Source organism: Mirounga angustirostris, unplaced genomic scaffold, assembly GCF_029215605.1.
Source record: "Mirounga angustirostris isolate CCGP_5_RB_7025 unplaced genomic scaffold, mMirAng1.0.hap1 SCAF_10, whole genome shotgun sequence".
Classification (NCBI taxonomy): Eukaryota; Metazoa; Chordata; class Mammalia; order Carnivora; family Phocidae; genus Mirounga; species Mirounga angustirostris.
Window position 1 is genome coordinate 49213361 of NW_026991718.1, and position 14670 is coordinate 49228030.

Below are 14670 nucleotides of genomic sequence, written 5' to 3' on the forward strand. Positions count from 1 at the left end.
AAAATGAAGTTAGAACATGTTGGTTCCTCTCTTAAAATATTTCCCATGTTTATCTTCTCTGTGCCTATTGCCAGCACCTCAGTCAGTGCCGCTCCCTGCACGTACACAAACACCATGGCTATGACGATCACATAGAATCACATAACATGTAGTTGGAAGGAATTTATAACAACATCCTTTCTGACCCCTCAATGTACAGAGAAAGAAACTGAGGCCCCAGAGATTTGGGGATTTTCTTAAGGGCACACAGAGAATGAGAGACTAAAGTGGGCCTCGAACCTGGGCCTTCCAGTTCCAAGACCAGGATATATCCCCATATCTAGTTGTTCCACAAGTGTTATTGAGCACCTACCATATGCTAGGCCAGTGGTTCCCAACTTGTTTCCTTTCCAGTATACTTGAAGAATTCAACACATACATCAGTAACAAAGGTCACCCTAGTCCTTTGACCGTGGAGATACAGGGAAGAGTAGTAAGAATCTTGATGAAGTGGGATACAGGGGAGAGTTTGACAAAGCAACCCAGAATGCCTGCTATTTCTTCCCTCATCCCCCCAACCCCTGTGCCCTGTTTGAGACAAGCCTGCACTGTACCAAACTGCTTCCTGTGGTCTCTCTCCCTCCGTTCCACATTGTGCATCACTACTGATACAACTTCCCTAAAACATTATTCATAGTATTGTATCCCAAAATGACCAGAGCTTCCACTTTCCTACAAAAAAATATGCACTGCCGTTAAAGCCTTCCGTATCTGATCCAGATTCATCTTTCACCCTCCTCTGCCTTCTCTCCCTTTGCTCTCTCGTCTCCTCTCTCCTTGTGTATTATCCAAATCCTCCCATCCTTGACCATGTATGATCCATGTGTGTGGGCTCCATATCATCATGCCTACTGCCCAGCACACTTAAGTGCTTAATTATTATTGACTGATCTCCATTAGTTGGTTGGCCCCCCATAAAGGTCTAAAGTGCTAAAAGGAGAAAGGAAAAGAAAGGGGGAAAGAGGAAGGAAGGAAGGTGTTTGGAGAGCATGAAGCTGAGAAAAGATCAGGAGGGAGAGATGGGCAGAAGCAGGACTGAGGTCCTGATCCAAGCCATGGGGGTCTCCTGAGTGGGACCACACATCTGGCTGGTCTGTGCCTGTCCAATTCTTGCTGAGCCCATGATTCTGTACCTCAGCTCTGGGCCCCCAGATGTGTCTGCCACTCAGTTCTCTCTCTCTTTTGGTTTCTCTGGCCCACATGGAGTGGGATTCAGTTTAACATTTTTAGAACTGTGGTTCCCATAACAACCAAGCAGGAACTGTTGTCTGTGAAATGTAGCATGAGCACACATGCGCACATGCATACACACATATGCGCATGTGCACATATACGTGCATATCCCCCCACACGTATACACACCCACATACATACACATGTGTATTCACTAATAGACACATTCATACATGCACACGTACACCCACATGTGTACACATGCATGCATTCACCTATGCATGTACTCACACGCGCACATATGTGCATATGCATAGCTACATACCTGCATGCGTACACATATGCACAAAAGCACATACGTACATACATACACAGGCCTGCCCTGGATTGTTTTCTCATATTCATAGGAAGCATAGAGTGAGGACAGACAAACATAATCTGAACAAAGGTAGAATCAAGACAATATATGGACATTTTTGGTTCTCTGCAAAAGCAGGTGGATTTGGGGAATCTGTCCTTTGGCAGAGGAGGGTGCAGTAGGCTTAATACAGCAAAGGGGTTGCAGGAGGGCACTGTGTTGAAGTGCAGACTTTGGAGTTCATTGACTTGAGTTCACATCCTGACTGTGCCATTCATTGGGCTCTGAACTTTAGCTTCCTCATCTGTAAAGTAAGAATAATCATAATATGTACTTGATAGATTTATTAGGACAACTGAATGATATGCATTAAATGATTAGTATGATGCTTGGCACTTGGCTAATAGAAGCTGTTATCATTTAGGTCTTAGAGGAATTGATTTCTCACTTGCTCAATCAAAGAAGACTTTCTGGAGGAGGAAAAAAATTCAGGAGCTCGGGGACAGAAGAGAAGATGTTGGGAGAAGGGTAGTTTGACCTGACTGGCTTATTTTGCCTCAGTCCTTTTTTTTTTTTTTTTTTTTTAAGATTTTATTTATTTATTTGACAGAGAGAGAGCACAAGCAGGGGGAGTGGCAGGCAGAGGCAGAGGGAGAAGCAGGCTCCCCGCAGAGCAGGGGGAGCCTGATGTGGGACTCCATCCCAGGACTCTGGGATCATGACCTGAGCTGAAGGCAGTCACTTAACCAACTGAGCCACCCAGGTGCCCGCCTCAGTCCTTATTAAATTTGCCTGTCCCTCAAAGCCACCAGACAAGTCTACAAATTATCTTTTCTGATATTAAATGTTCAATGCCTTTGCTGTAGGAGAATGGGGTCAAGAAAAGTCCCTGTCAGCTTCATTTATTGGAGAATCCTCGGGTTATGTTGGATTTCTGTGCTGTGGCAGCCAGACTGCCCCTCATAGCCTTGGTGCTTAGGCCCTGCCCAAGCTCATCTCTGTGCCTTTGCCCAAGTACTACCCACAGCCTGAAATTCCATCTCCCCTTTTCCTCCTCCAAAGCCCAGCTCAGCCCTGGGCTTGATAGCCCTAACACCATGTCTGATTTCTCAGGCCCCACTGCAGCCCTGTGAACTTCCTCCAAGCCTCGGACAGCTAGATTGTTCCTGCATCAGTGGCTGGATAGGCCTTAAGTCAAGGGCCCTCTAGATCTGCTCAAGTCCTAGGGAGCTAGGCTTCTCTCCTAACCAAGTTCAAGGCGGGGTAGGGGGGTTGGGAGGAGGGAGTCGGGGTGTGGTGGGGGTGGGGGGTGGCGTGGGTGGGAAGGAACCAAAGCTGCAGGCCACTGTCTCTCTGCCTCTTTTCTCCCTCTCTAGGTCCGGGATGGGATTTGTGATGGGGACAAGTTCTCCTCGATGGTATCCTCAAGGGCAAAATTGGGTCCTGAGAAAGCAAGCACTCGCAGCTTTCCTGGTTCCCTAGGGATGCCCAGAGGGGATTGACTCAAGCAATCTCGGCGGAGACCAAGCATCTGGCTGGAGGTCGCTAAGTGCACAACCTAGGGCGCGGCCCACGAGGCTGCTTAGTGACAGTGGCGCATATCCCAGGAGCAGTGCAGCGCCCCCGCCCTCTTCCTGACCCACAGAACCGCCCCCCCCACGCCCCCGGGATCTGCCCTGAGTGGAAGCAGGCCCAGCCAGGGTGGTAGGGCTAGGGCGGAGAGATTTGAATTAAAGGTGGGCAGAAGAGGTGCCTGGGGCAGGGAGAGTGCACTGGGCGGTGCCGGGAGTCTGGAAGACCCGGACCCAGGAGGAGCGCGGCCCAGCGGTCCCTGCACCCCCAGGGCGGCGCCGCGGACCCCTCCCCCATCGAAGCCACCTTCAGCGGAAAACGTGGGGTCCCGGCGCAGCCGCTTCTGGCTGCATCTGCCGCTCCCCAGCTCGCAGGAGAGCCCGCCCCGAAGGAGGGGCCGGCTCCGCCCCACCTCCTCGCTGCCTCCCTCCCCCTTCTCTTCCTTTCCTCGGGCCGCGAGCCCCCTCCTTCTCCCTCCTCCTCCTCCATCCTTCCCCCACCCGGTTTGTGTGCCCCTCCCGCTGCGACTGGCTGGGAGGCTCGGCCGCCCCCGCCCCGAGAGGGAGGCGGGGGCACAAGCCGCGGCTGCCACCCGAGGCTGCGGAGGGGAACGAGATCCGAGGCCCCAGGGCGGCCCTGCATCTGGACCCGGCACGCGGGGGCTGCCTGTGCACCCCCAGCCGAGGGCTGCGGGGCCTGGCCTCGCCGCGGGGTGGAGGAGGTAAGGGCAGAGTCATGGGCGCGCTGCGGGACCGCTCCTGGAGAGAGAAGGCAGGGAGGACCCCAGCCGCTGCCTCCTCCTCTTGCTTCTCCCCCACAGTCCTCGGGAGGCCCACGACGCTGCCGGACCGGGAGGGATTCTAGGCAGGCCAGGCCAGAGGCAAGGCAGGGGTTAATTTAAGGAATTAAAATCAGAACGTTTTGAGACCAGGCTTCCCATCCCCCGCCCCCTTCTCGCCAGTCGCTCCCCGAGCCAGGTTGGGGGGCGGGGGCGGGCTCCAGACCCCCCTGGGACTCTGGACCTTAGAGAGCAGGGCCAGAGGGAGGGAGGAGGAAGGGGAGCGCCCTCAAACCCAGCCCTCTCCACCTGCTTCTGAAAAGGGGTGGGGGAGGGGCTTGGTGTTGAGGCCTGGCTGGGCACCTGTGCGGGAGTCTGAGGGTGGGAGGCTTTGGGTGTCTGTGTGCGTGCCGGTGTGCACGTGTGATAGTCTGGACGATCAGGAGGTGTGCATGTGTGTGCACGCCTGTTTCTCTCTCCTCATCTCCCAGTGCCTCCGTTGGTGACTGTCCACAGTGAGCTGGATGTGTGCTCCTCACTGCATTGCTTTGCATGTGTGTGTGACACGGCGCCCGTGTGCACTTGCCATGGAGTGCCTGTGAGTAGGAGTGGGGCCTGCTCTTTCCTTAGGTCGAATGTGCAGTGAGCAGGGGCCCAGATGGTTTTCTGAGTGTGGGATCCAGGTGCTGGAGCCATGTGTGTGTGACCTTGGGAGGTGTGTGCACGTTTGCAGGAGTACAAGAGTGAAGGGGAGCTTAGAACAGAAAAGGCAGTCAGGGCTGCCAGGAAGCAGGGGACTGGATACATTGACCCCTGTGGGTCTTCACTAGGCTATAGTGACTGCTCTGGGAGGTACGCATGTGGTGACCACAACCCCAGGTGTGGAGAGCCAGAACCCCCTCCTTCTTGGGGGATTTGGAGGGATTTAGAGAGTCAGGGGGCATTCCTTTATTCTCCATCCACAGGGACACTTCCAGCTGTCTCCCCATCCTTAGAACACCTCCTCCACCTGCTGGTAGATGTCTCCTGAAAGCACTGAGCTTAGAGCTTCATTTCTTTTGCCTGTAAAGCCATCTATTAACATCCAAATCTTTCTCCCCCATTTCTGTAAGTTCCACCTTCTCTGCTCCTTTCCTGCATGTGGTTTTTTATGCAAAGAGGGAGAAAGAGCTGTTGGTCCCAGAAGGCCAAGTGAGAGAGGTAGAGGAGGATCTGAGAGGCAGGGAGAATGACCATCAAAAACCAAACTCTGCTAACTTCTCAATTTTGCCTGACCTGAATTTAATAGAGAAAGAGAGAGACAGAGAGGAAGTTTGGTGATATCCACACACTTGTTTCTGGATTTAGGGATGCCTAGCATATTTTTGTTTTTGGAATATTTGTGGCTGGAAGGGGGTGATAGTTGTTGAAAGGTAATTACCATCCTGCCTTTGAGTTCCCTGGACTTTTCCTGCCTCCCTGGAAGCCCACCACTCCCTTTATTCATTCATTCAACAAATATTTATTGAGCGCTACTGTGGGCCAGAGAGTAGAGCTGGTGTGACATTCTACTCCCAAACGGAAGGAACGTATGTTAAGACTGAGAGCATGGGTCTTGAAGTCAGTCAGGTAGTACTTGGTTCAAATCCTAGCCTATCCACTCATTCACTGGTGTGTAACAAACCACCCCAGAGTTTAGGGGCTTAAGACAACAGTGATTTATTATTTTTCATGGTCTGTGGCTTGGTCATGACTGTGGCTGTGGCTGTGGGCTCACATGGCAGCTCTCAGCAGCATTCAGTTGAGGGACTGGCTGAAAAGGAACATCAAGGTGGCCTTTCAACCTCCAGGGTCTCTCTACATGTGGCATCTAATCAGTCAGTAATTTAGCCTGTTTTTTATATGGCAGCTGGATCCCAAATGGAAATATTCCAAGAGGACAAGCCCTCTGGTACAATTGCTTATCAAGCCTCTGCCTGCATCAGGCTTGCTAATGTCCTGTTGGCCAAAACAAGTCACACGGCCAAGCTCTGAGTCAATATGGAAGGGGACCCCATAAGGGCAAGAATCCTGGGAGGCATGGTTCCAAGGGCGCCATCAAAGTAACAGTCTGTTACAGTCACTTCCTGGCCTTGGGCAAGTGATTTGGCCACTCTGAGCCTCACTTTCCTCCTTCTAAAATAAAGACAATACCACCTACATGGCAGCACTGTCATGAGGATTAAATGAGAAACGTGGTATCTGACCAGAATAATTGGTAGGTAAACGTTCACCGTTCAGATTATTAGACTGTAAGCATCTTGAGGGTGTGACTGCCTTATTCATCTTTGTGTCTCCAGTGGCTGGCATGGCCCTTGTGTTTGACATCTTTTTTTTTTTTTTAAGATCTTATTTATTTATTTGTGAGAGAGAGAGAGAGAGCGCGCGCACAAGCAGGGGGAGCAGCAGAGGGAGAGGGAGAGAATCTCAAGCAGATTCCCCGCTGAGCGGAGCCCATAGAGGGGCTTGGTCTCACGACCCTGACATCATGACCTGTGCCAAAATCAAGTCGTAACGGACTGAGCCACCCAGGTGCCCCTGTTTGACATCTTTTTGTTGGGTGGATAAACTAGAATGAAGCAGAGAAGCCCTAAACCGTGTTGCTCTGCTAGAGTGACAGAGTCAAGAAGACACAGCAGGTTCTTACTTTCCAGTGGGTGGGAAGTAAGCAGAGCCAGGGAAGCACTTGTTATTCCAGGTGATTCTTAGATTGACTTAATTATAGCCAGATTCATCCAGTTCCATGACAATGAGTGGTAGAAATCACTTGGGCTACATGAAATCAATCAGTTCATCCATTATTCAGTGTGATTCCTCTAAGAATGATATACTGATGTCTTCTGTGTGGGAGGAAGGTGTGAGGGTGAATCATTTGCATTGTCCTTGCCCTCCAGTGTCTGCATAGGGTGGGATCTGATGTGCAAACAGGTCCACGACCATCCAGCATGTGACACCTGTTACCATATGTGAAGAGCTATGGTAAGGAGTGATTCATGCTGGGATGTGATTTGAGCTGAAGGAGGGAGTAGAAGAAGGCTTCATGGAATGGCTAGCATTTGAGCTGGGCCTGCAGAATTCACCGTTCGGAGAAGGGAATCCCAGTAAGAGGGACCAGCATGAGCCAAGACTTAAGGGTGTGACAGCACATGGCACTTCTCAGGGAAGCTAAGCCCCACAGGGCCCATTAAGGACGCACATGGGAAGCAGATGCAAACGCTAGGCTGGCAAGGCTGAGTGGTGGTTGGGTCCTGGCCCACCTTGGAGGCAGTCAAAGCACGGTGGACTTTACCTCCCTGAACATGGCCTGCCCTCAGAGATTTATTTGAGGAGAAGAGTGATAAACTGGATCTGTATTTGCAGAAAACATGAGAATTGAAAGCTGGCGGAGTTAGAGACTACAGTTAGCAATAATATCAGCAGACCAGATAGAAGGGGGTAATTATGGTCTGGGGCAGGGACTAGAGGAAATAGAATCAAATATTTAGAAGGTAGTATTACAAAAACTAGTGATTGATGAGGTCTGAGGGGGACTTTGAGAATTCAGAGATGCCGTGGGGGGTTGCATCCGAGGTGCAGAGTAGATAATGAAGATGTTGGTCAAGATGGGAAACAGGAGAAAGAAGCAGGCTTGAAGGTGAATATCGTGGTATTGTGAGTTCATTATTAGCCATATTAAGCTCTGAGCCACCTACATTAAAATATCAACCTTTTCATCCTCTCCCTCTCTACAGGCTGCTTGTTAGGAGCACTTAAAAAAAAAAAAAAAGAATTGCTCTAAATGTCAGGTCTAAGGCATTGGGTTATGTGTGCCTCGAGCTAGCGGAAGTGATGGTATAGATTAGAATTAGGTTATCTCTAAGAGGCATTTAAATATGTGCAGGTGTCTCTCATCTTGAAAGCTCCTTTTGGAATCTCTCACGCTGCCTCTTCCCACTTCACAGTTGAGCTTCCTGTGTCCACTCACCGTCTCTACCTCACTCTCCCCTCAACCCCATCGGTCAGGCTCATCAAAGCGGGGCTCCCTGAAGTCCCCAGTGGATTCTTTGCTCCTCTTCTCTGACTTGTGTTGTCAACTCCTGTTGTTTACACTACAGCCCACTCCTTCCCTCCTTGACATCCCTCTTCCCAAAGGTTTCCCACCACAATTGCCATTGCTTCTGCTGGTTCTTAGGAACTTCTTGGTTCTTCTCCTTCTTCCACCTCTCTGAGGATTCACCGCTCCCCTGCTCTCCTTTCTCTGCACCCTCTCCCTGATCCTACTCATCCACTTTTATGCTTAAGGTGCCAAAACTGTATTTTTGGCTCCGTGTCACAAACTATGTACTGACTGTCTCTACTTCCAGGGCCCACTGGAACCTCAAACTCATGGAATCTACAACCAAATTGATCTCTCCCCCAAACTTGCCTTGCTTCACTTTCCCTCCTAACTGAACCACAGCCCCATTTACTTAGATGCTCAAAACCCAAACCTGAGTTTGATCCTCACTCCACTTAATACCAGCCACAATCATTCTGTCACCAAGCCTTCTCGACTCTCCTTCCTATGCTGCTCCCATGTCCATCCTTCTCCTCATTGTGCTCCTACTGCCTTGGCTAACAGTTTCTATTTCCAACAGCCTTCTTCCTGACGTTGACCCTCGGTAGGCCGTTCTCTCAACTGTACCTCTGATTAAGTCCTGGCCGTTCCTTCATTCCACAAACACTTACCTGAGCAGCTACCCCATGCCACACAGTGTTGGAAATGCTGGGAAAGTAGCAGTGACTGGGACAGAGCTTACGTTTTAGTTCCCAGAGGGAGGCATGCTTTTTTGTCTTTGTGGATCCTGTTCTCCGTGCTCAGAATGCCTTTCTTCCCCTCCCCCAACCTCATAATTACACTTCCTCACCTGACTCTACTTTGCTCTTCCAGAGTCATCCTAGATGCTACCACCTCTGGGGGTTCCCCAGTCCCCCAATTCCTCAAGCTGAGTGTCGAATCCCATGTTCTTACATAGCATTAATTTCATGACTGTATCATCTAATACCTCAGTCTGTCCCGGGAGACCACAAGCTGTTTGAAGGCAAGATCTGGATCTTGTTGGTCTGGGTGTCCTCAACATACCCAGCATGGCACCTGATACAGTTCATGGCACAGATCAGGGACTCAATAAATAGAACATGAATGAATTCATGCTTTAATAAAGCTCAGGGGAGAATTCTAGGCTAGAAATACCAATTTGCGAGAATGTTAGGACTTTTGATCACAAGGGACAGAAATCCCAAATTACTTCATGCAAAAAGGGATGTATACCAACTCAAATAACTGGAAAGAAGGGGGATGCGTGGGTTGGGGACATGACCGTACCTGGGTTCTCAAAAATGTGGTGAGGACTCTTTCTAGCTCTTGGCTCAGCTTCACTCTGTTGCCATAATTTTTCCCCCACCGTGCATGGGCTTTCTCCATGTGGTAGATGGAGGTTACACAAAGCCATAGACAGCTTCATCATCCTAGCATGTGATCCCAGAGGAACAAGAGACTCCTCAGTCTTTCACTTACATTCCCAGGGAAGGACTCTGTTGGCTCAGCTTGAGGAATGTGTCCCTTCCGGGGTCATTCATTGTGGCCAAAGAGGTGGGGGCGCCAGGATTGGCCAGGCTTGGGTCACGCAGCCCTGTCAGAAACAGGGAGTGGGGAGGGGCAGCTTACCAGAGAAAGAATGAGATGTTGTATCACCGGAAGGTGAAGAAGGCTTGCCGAGCAGATAAAAATACGAATGTCCATTGCAGGAATTCTCAGGGCCTATGTGGTAGTGGAAACCATGAAAGTGCAAGATTCTCTGTGTTTCTGGCAGAGTCCATGAGAATGTGACAGTAGACAGGAGCCAGAGAAGACACACATCTTGGGATGGTTGGCCTTGTTTGAGGAGATGAGACTCACACACCTGAAAACCTTAAAAAAAAAAAAAAAAGTCAATACCTCTGGTTCAGCCTGGAGAATCCTTCTACCCAATGAAAACCTTCAGCTGGACTTAGACGAAAGGAGACTTGAGATAGGCATTTCAGAAGGGGGAAGGTCCTGGCTGAAAAAGGAAGCTGGTCTTAGGGCTGGTCTTAGAGGTTGCTGATTTGGGGAGACTAGAATGCAAAGGAAAATCACCAACTGTTCTATCATGATACTAATAATACAGGACTGTGATCGAATTTGAACAGGCAACACTTCTATTTTTCTTTTTCTTCCTCTTCTGCCTCCCCTTCCCTCTATCACCTTCTTGCCTGCATTCGGGCAATGCTTATGCTCATGCTAAGTGTATACATCTAGGCAAAAATATTCCTAAGAATGAATCATAGTCATTCCTCTACTCCAGCCTATGGAGGGAAACTGTGGGGCAGGCTGGCCTCAGGTGAAGAGCCACCTGGACCTGAGAAGCCCCTTCCTTCTTCTGCCTTGCACATCTACACACAGGCCTGCACCCCCAGACTTTCCTCTTTCTCAGAGCCTGGCTAGCAGGGTGCTGTGCAGGAAAAGCATGCTTCAAAAGTATTATGGGGAGGGGAGGGGAAAAGCTGGCCGGTTCTGATGCCCTGAAAGTGCCCCCACAAAAGGGACCAGCACTTAGTTGGAATGGGCAGGTACACACGGGTGCCCTGATACCAGGCTGACCATACGTTACAGAACAGTTCCCGAACAGTTATGTGTGTGTGAGCTGAATTCTATTTATAACATCTCTGGCCACTTTGCCAACTTCTTCAATTGTATCTATAGTTATTAATCTATTCAGGTTTTCCATTTCTTCTTGAGTCAATTTTGATAATTCACATTTTCCTAGAAAAATATTCAGTTCATCCAGATTTTCAAAAATTTGGGCCAAGAGTTGTATCTGGTCACATTCTAGTAATTAAAAAAAAAAATCTCTGTGAGTGGTTGTGTCCCTTTTCTCATTCATAGTGTTATGTATTTGTTTTCTTTCTTTCTTTTTTTTTTTTTTTTTGCACTTTGAATAGATTTGCCAGAAGACTGTTTTTTGTTGGTCTTTTCAGAGAACTGTCTTCTGGATTTACCTCTTGAGGCTACTTTTTGGTTTTAATATACCTAAATGATGGTGATGTTAAAATAGTGACTAAGTATTTTTTAAAAAAGAAATTTAAGTCCTTTCTTATAGGTATTAAAGTACTTTTTGGGTAAAATAATATAAAATTTTGGATTTGCTCAAAATTATCCAGTGGTGGGGGTGGGGGAGGTGCAAGGCAGGGCGGCAGGTGTACAGATGAAACAGAATTGTCGTAAGTTGGTCCCTGTTGAAGTTGGATGATGGGTACATAGGAGTTTAGCATCATATTGTATTTTTGAGTATGTGTGAAAATGTCCATAACAAAAAGTGATGTTTTTTAAATCCTTGTCTGCATGCATACCAAAAATTTTTGGATTTTAAAACTCCACCGTATAAAAGGAAACCATACAGCTTGAAGTATTTGCATGCTACCAAGTCACTGTCACTTTATGGTGTTATGGTTATTTGTTTAAGGCCCTTAATTTAAAAAATTGTTCTAGACTTTTTAAAAAAGGTAATCGCAAGGTACAAAAAGAATACATATATAACCGTTTATATAGTCTTCAGGTAGGGCTGGACTTACTAAGCATGATAACAAAATCAGAAATCCTAAAGATTTTTACTGAAGCAAATTATCAGCTTTATTATACCAGTAAAGACCATAAACAAGCCAATCAACACACTGGAGAAAACCATTTGTAGTATATAGATGACAAGGGATCGATATTAGGAAAAGCCTTTGAAAGTCAATAAGAAAATATGAATGTTCAGTATAAAAATGAGCAAAATAGTGCATAGGCAAAGTCACCAAAGAAATGTAAACGACTGCTAAATGTGTAAAAAATATATCCAGCTATAGTAATCAGAGAAAGGCCAGTAAAACAGCCAGGACACTTTTTACTCTCAGCTTGGCAAGAGTACAGTGAGGCCAAAGGTGAAGCTGAGTTTGGCTGCAGTTGGTAGATGCTGAGAGCCACTGAAAGAGCATGAACAGGAGTTGTCTGTAGACAGAGGAGTCTGGTGCCTAATAGGGGACAGAAGAGGGCCCTGAGCTGAAGCCTGGGCCAGCTGTCTGGGTGTGAGGAAGAGCACAGAGCAGGAGAAGAGAACTGCTGAAGAAAAAAATCAACAGGTCTTGATGGTGAGCAGAGAGCAAAGTCAGGATGGCCGGTGGTGTGGTGTGACTGGGAGGACAGTGGCACCATTGAAGGAAACAGGGATGGATCCTGGGGAGTGGGTGAGGGGAAGTCCAAGATTTGCTTTTTGACACTGGGGGTCATTGTGTTAGGCTAGAGTTTCAATACTAGTGACTGGCACCCGAGTCAAACGACTTGGGCTACAAAAAGAATTTGCTGCCTCTCACAAGTGACAAGTCCTGGATTAAAGTGTCAGGCACATCTGGATCTGGATGCTCAAGGGAGGTCATCAGGAGTCTTTGTGTTCTTTAGGGGGCCTGTAGAAAAATGTCACCACGTTGGGGTGTGGCCTCTCCCATGGTCTCAGTAAGGCCCATGGAGGAGGACAGAAATGGCCACAAGGAGGCCCAGGCTCACCTTCTACCAGCTGGGCCCAGGTCCTGGGAGTGGCTGTTTTGGCCTGGAGTAGGAAACGTGCCCAGGATGAATGATCGCTGTGACTGATGAACAGGCTAAGGTTATAGACACTCCCGTCCGAGCCCAACCCAAAGTGGGGGGAATGGTTCTTCAAAGGAAAACAGAGTCTAGCCACAAAGGGGGACTGGAGCTGAACAGCAAAAAAGAATAAATGTCTACTGCATCCCACCTCTGAACAAGATCTACACAGATCCTGCTCCTTATACAATTTTTAAAATGTTTCTGTTTATCCTGACACAACTGTCCCTCACAAAACTTAAAATACACTTGTCCAATCTCCAGAAGGAGATGTTCCAACTGCTCATCCACTTAGCACGTCCAGCCCCAATTCAAGATCTTGGTGATGGGCTGTCTCTTTGGCAGGGTACTGAGCTAGTCTCTCATGGTCTTTCAGCTTACGGCCAGACTATGATGGAGGAAGGATCGGATAGCTGAAAGTACAAAACCCTCCCAGCTGAAGAGGGGAGATAAGGAAAAACAGTCAGTGGTCACAGACCCATATGTGGTCCACATGCTTGACCAGTTGGTGAGGACGGGGTTCCCTGACTCCTGTTTTTGGCTGCTTTGGTTCTGCCATTTCCAAGAGCCTCCCTTGTCTTTCATGCTCTGTGCCACACAGAAAAGGGGCACTGGGGGCTCACCTCCCACTGCTGCAAGTTTAAGGGGTGGGGAACATTAGGAGCTGAGTAATCCCTGGCCTTTGTTTTCTAGGTTTGTTGGTTTTTCTGGCAATACAATCCCCTTAATCATTAGGAAGCTTTCAGTCAATTTACGTTCAGTTGTCCCCAGAGCCATTAACCAAACTAGAGACCTCACTGGAAGTTGTAATTCTTGAATCAAGTCCCTGGTGATAGTGTTCGGGGAGGAGCAGGGGTTGTCTCTTAGCAACAGCCCTTGGTGCTCTGCCCATCCCAGGAGCGCACGGTTCTGTTGCTTCTGGCTAGGCCTCTGCCGCAGGGCAATGCAAACCCTTCATCTAGGGCGGGAGGCAGAGTTCATTGCCCCTTCCCACTCAAGCTGCACCCCAGTGGAAGGCTGTTTTGGTGAAAGCTTCTGTCGAGCTGGGAGGGCTAGCATAGCAAGAGGGGTTCCTGAAGGGCCTGAGGAGTCAAGAGCCTGTCAGGGCCCAGGTTTGTCTCTCTCTGTGTTTCCAGCCTCCCTGTCTTTGCTTGAGCTGACTTTTAGCTAGAAGCAGAGAACTGGCTCTTAATTATCTGACTCTTAGCCATATTGGATTACTGGCCTCAGGCAGAAAGCTCCTCTCTAAGCCAAGCAGCATTTTCTTCCTCTCTGCTTTCAGAGGTGCCCCTTTCAGCCGGAGTGTGTCTCTTTCTTGTTGGGCCTTACTGAGACCATGGGAGAGGCCACACCCCAACATGGTGACATTTTTCTACAGGCCCCCTAAAGTTCCAGGTAGGAACATCATCTGAGCTCCAGAGACCGGGGGAGAGTTTCATCGGCTGCTTTGCTGCTGGGTAGCAGGGGTCACCAACTTCTGAGGGGGGAGGTGGTACCATCTTACTTCCCCTCTTAGTTCAGCTTATTCCTCCTTAGGGTCTAGTCCTTTAAAAAAGTCCATTTCTTATTCTAATTTCTGGGTTAGGACTTTTTTCTAGTGCAGGTACCATAGACCCAACTCCAAATGGCTTAAGCAATGAAGGGAACAAATTGGTTCACCCAACCGACCAGGATCTCAAACAGTGTCTGTGAGAAATCTCTGTCTCCATATCAGTTCTGCTTCTCTGTGTTGGCTTCATTCCCAGGAGGTTCCTCCCCAAAGAGGCAAAGATAGCCCTTGCAGCTCTAGCCTTTCCCATTAGCTTAGAAACCTGAGCCCAAAGAGGATGCTTTTCCCCAGTGGTTCAGAGAAGTCCTGGAGGGAGGAATGCCTCAAGGACTCAACTTGGGCGATCTCTGCCCATCCCGGGACTCTGTTTGGCCAGGTCTATATCACTTTCTTACCCCTGGAGCCGGGGTGGACCATCAGCCCCCACTCAGACCATGTGGACTGAGAAAGTGGGGAAGGAAGAATGGATCTCCAAGGTCAAAGCAGAGTGATTTTACCAGGAGAAGGACTGGGTGCTGGGCTGG

At 48.8% G+C, this 14670-nt stretch overlaps 1 long non-coding RNA gene across 1 annotated transcript in view; it reads right to left on the reverse strand.

The window, feature by feature from the left end:
* LOC129046114 (uncharacterized) overlaps positions 1-14670 on the reverse strand; it is a 16703-nt gene continuing 2033 nt past the window's right edge. Inside the window, exons 2-3 of the long non-coding RNA XR_008506877.2 lie at positions 9625-9867; positions 1-1874 (exon numbers count right to left, since the gene is read on the reverse strand). This is a non-coding gene — a long non-coding RNA (uncharacterized LOC129046114). The remainder of the gene's footprint in view (positions 1875-9624; positions 9868-14670) is intronic.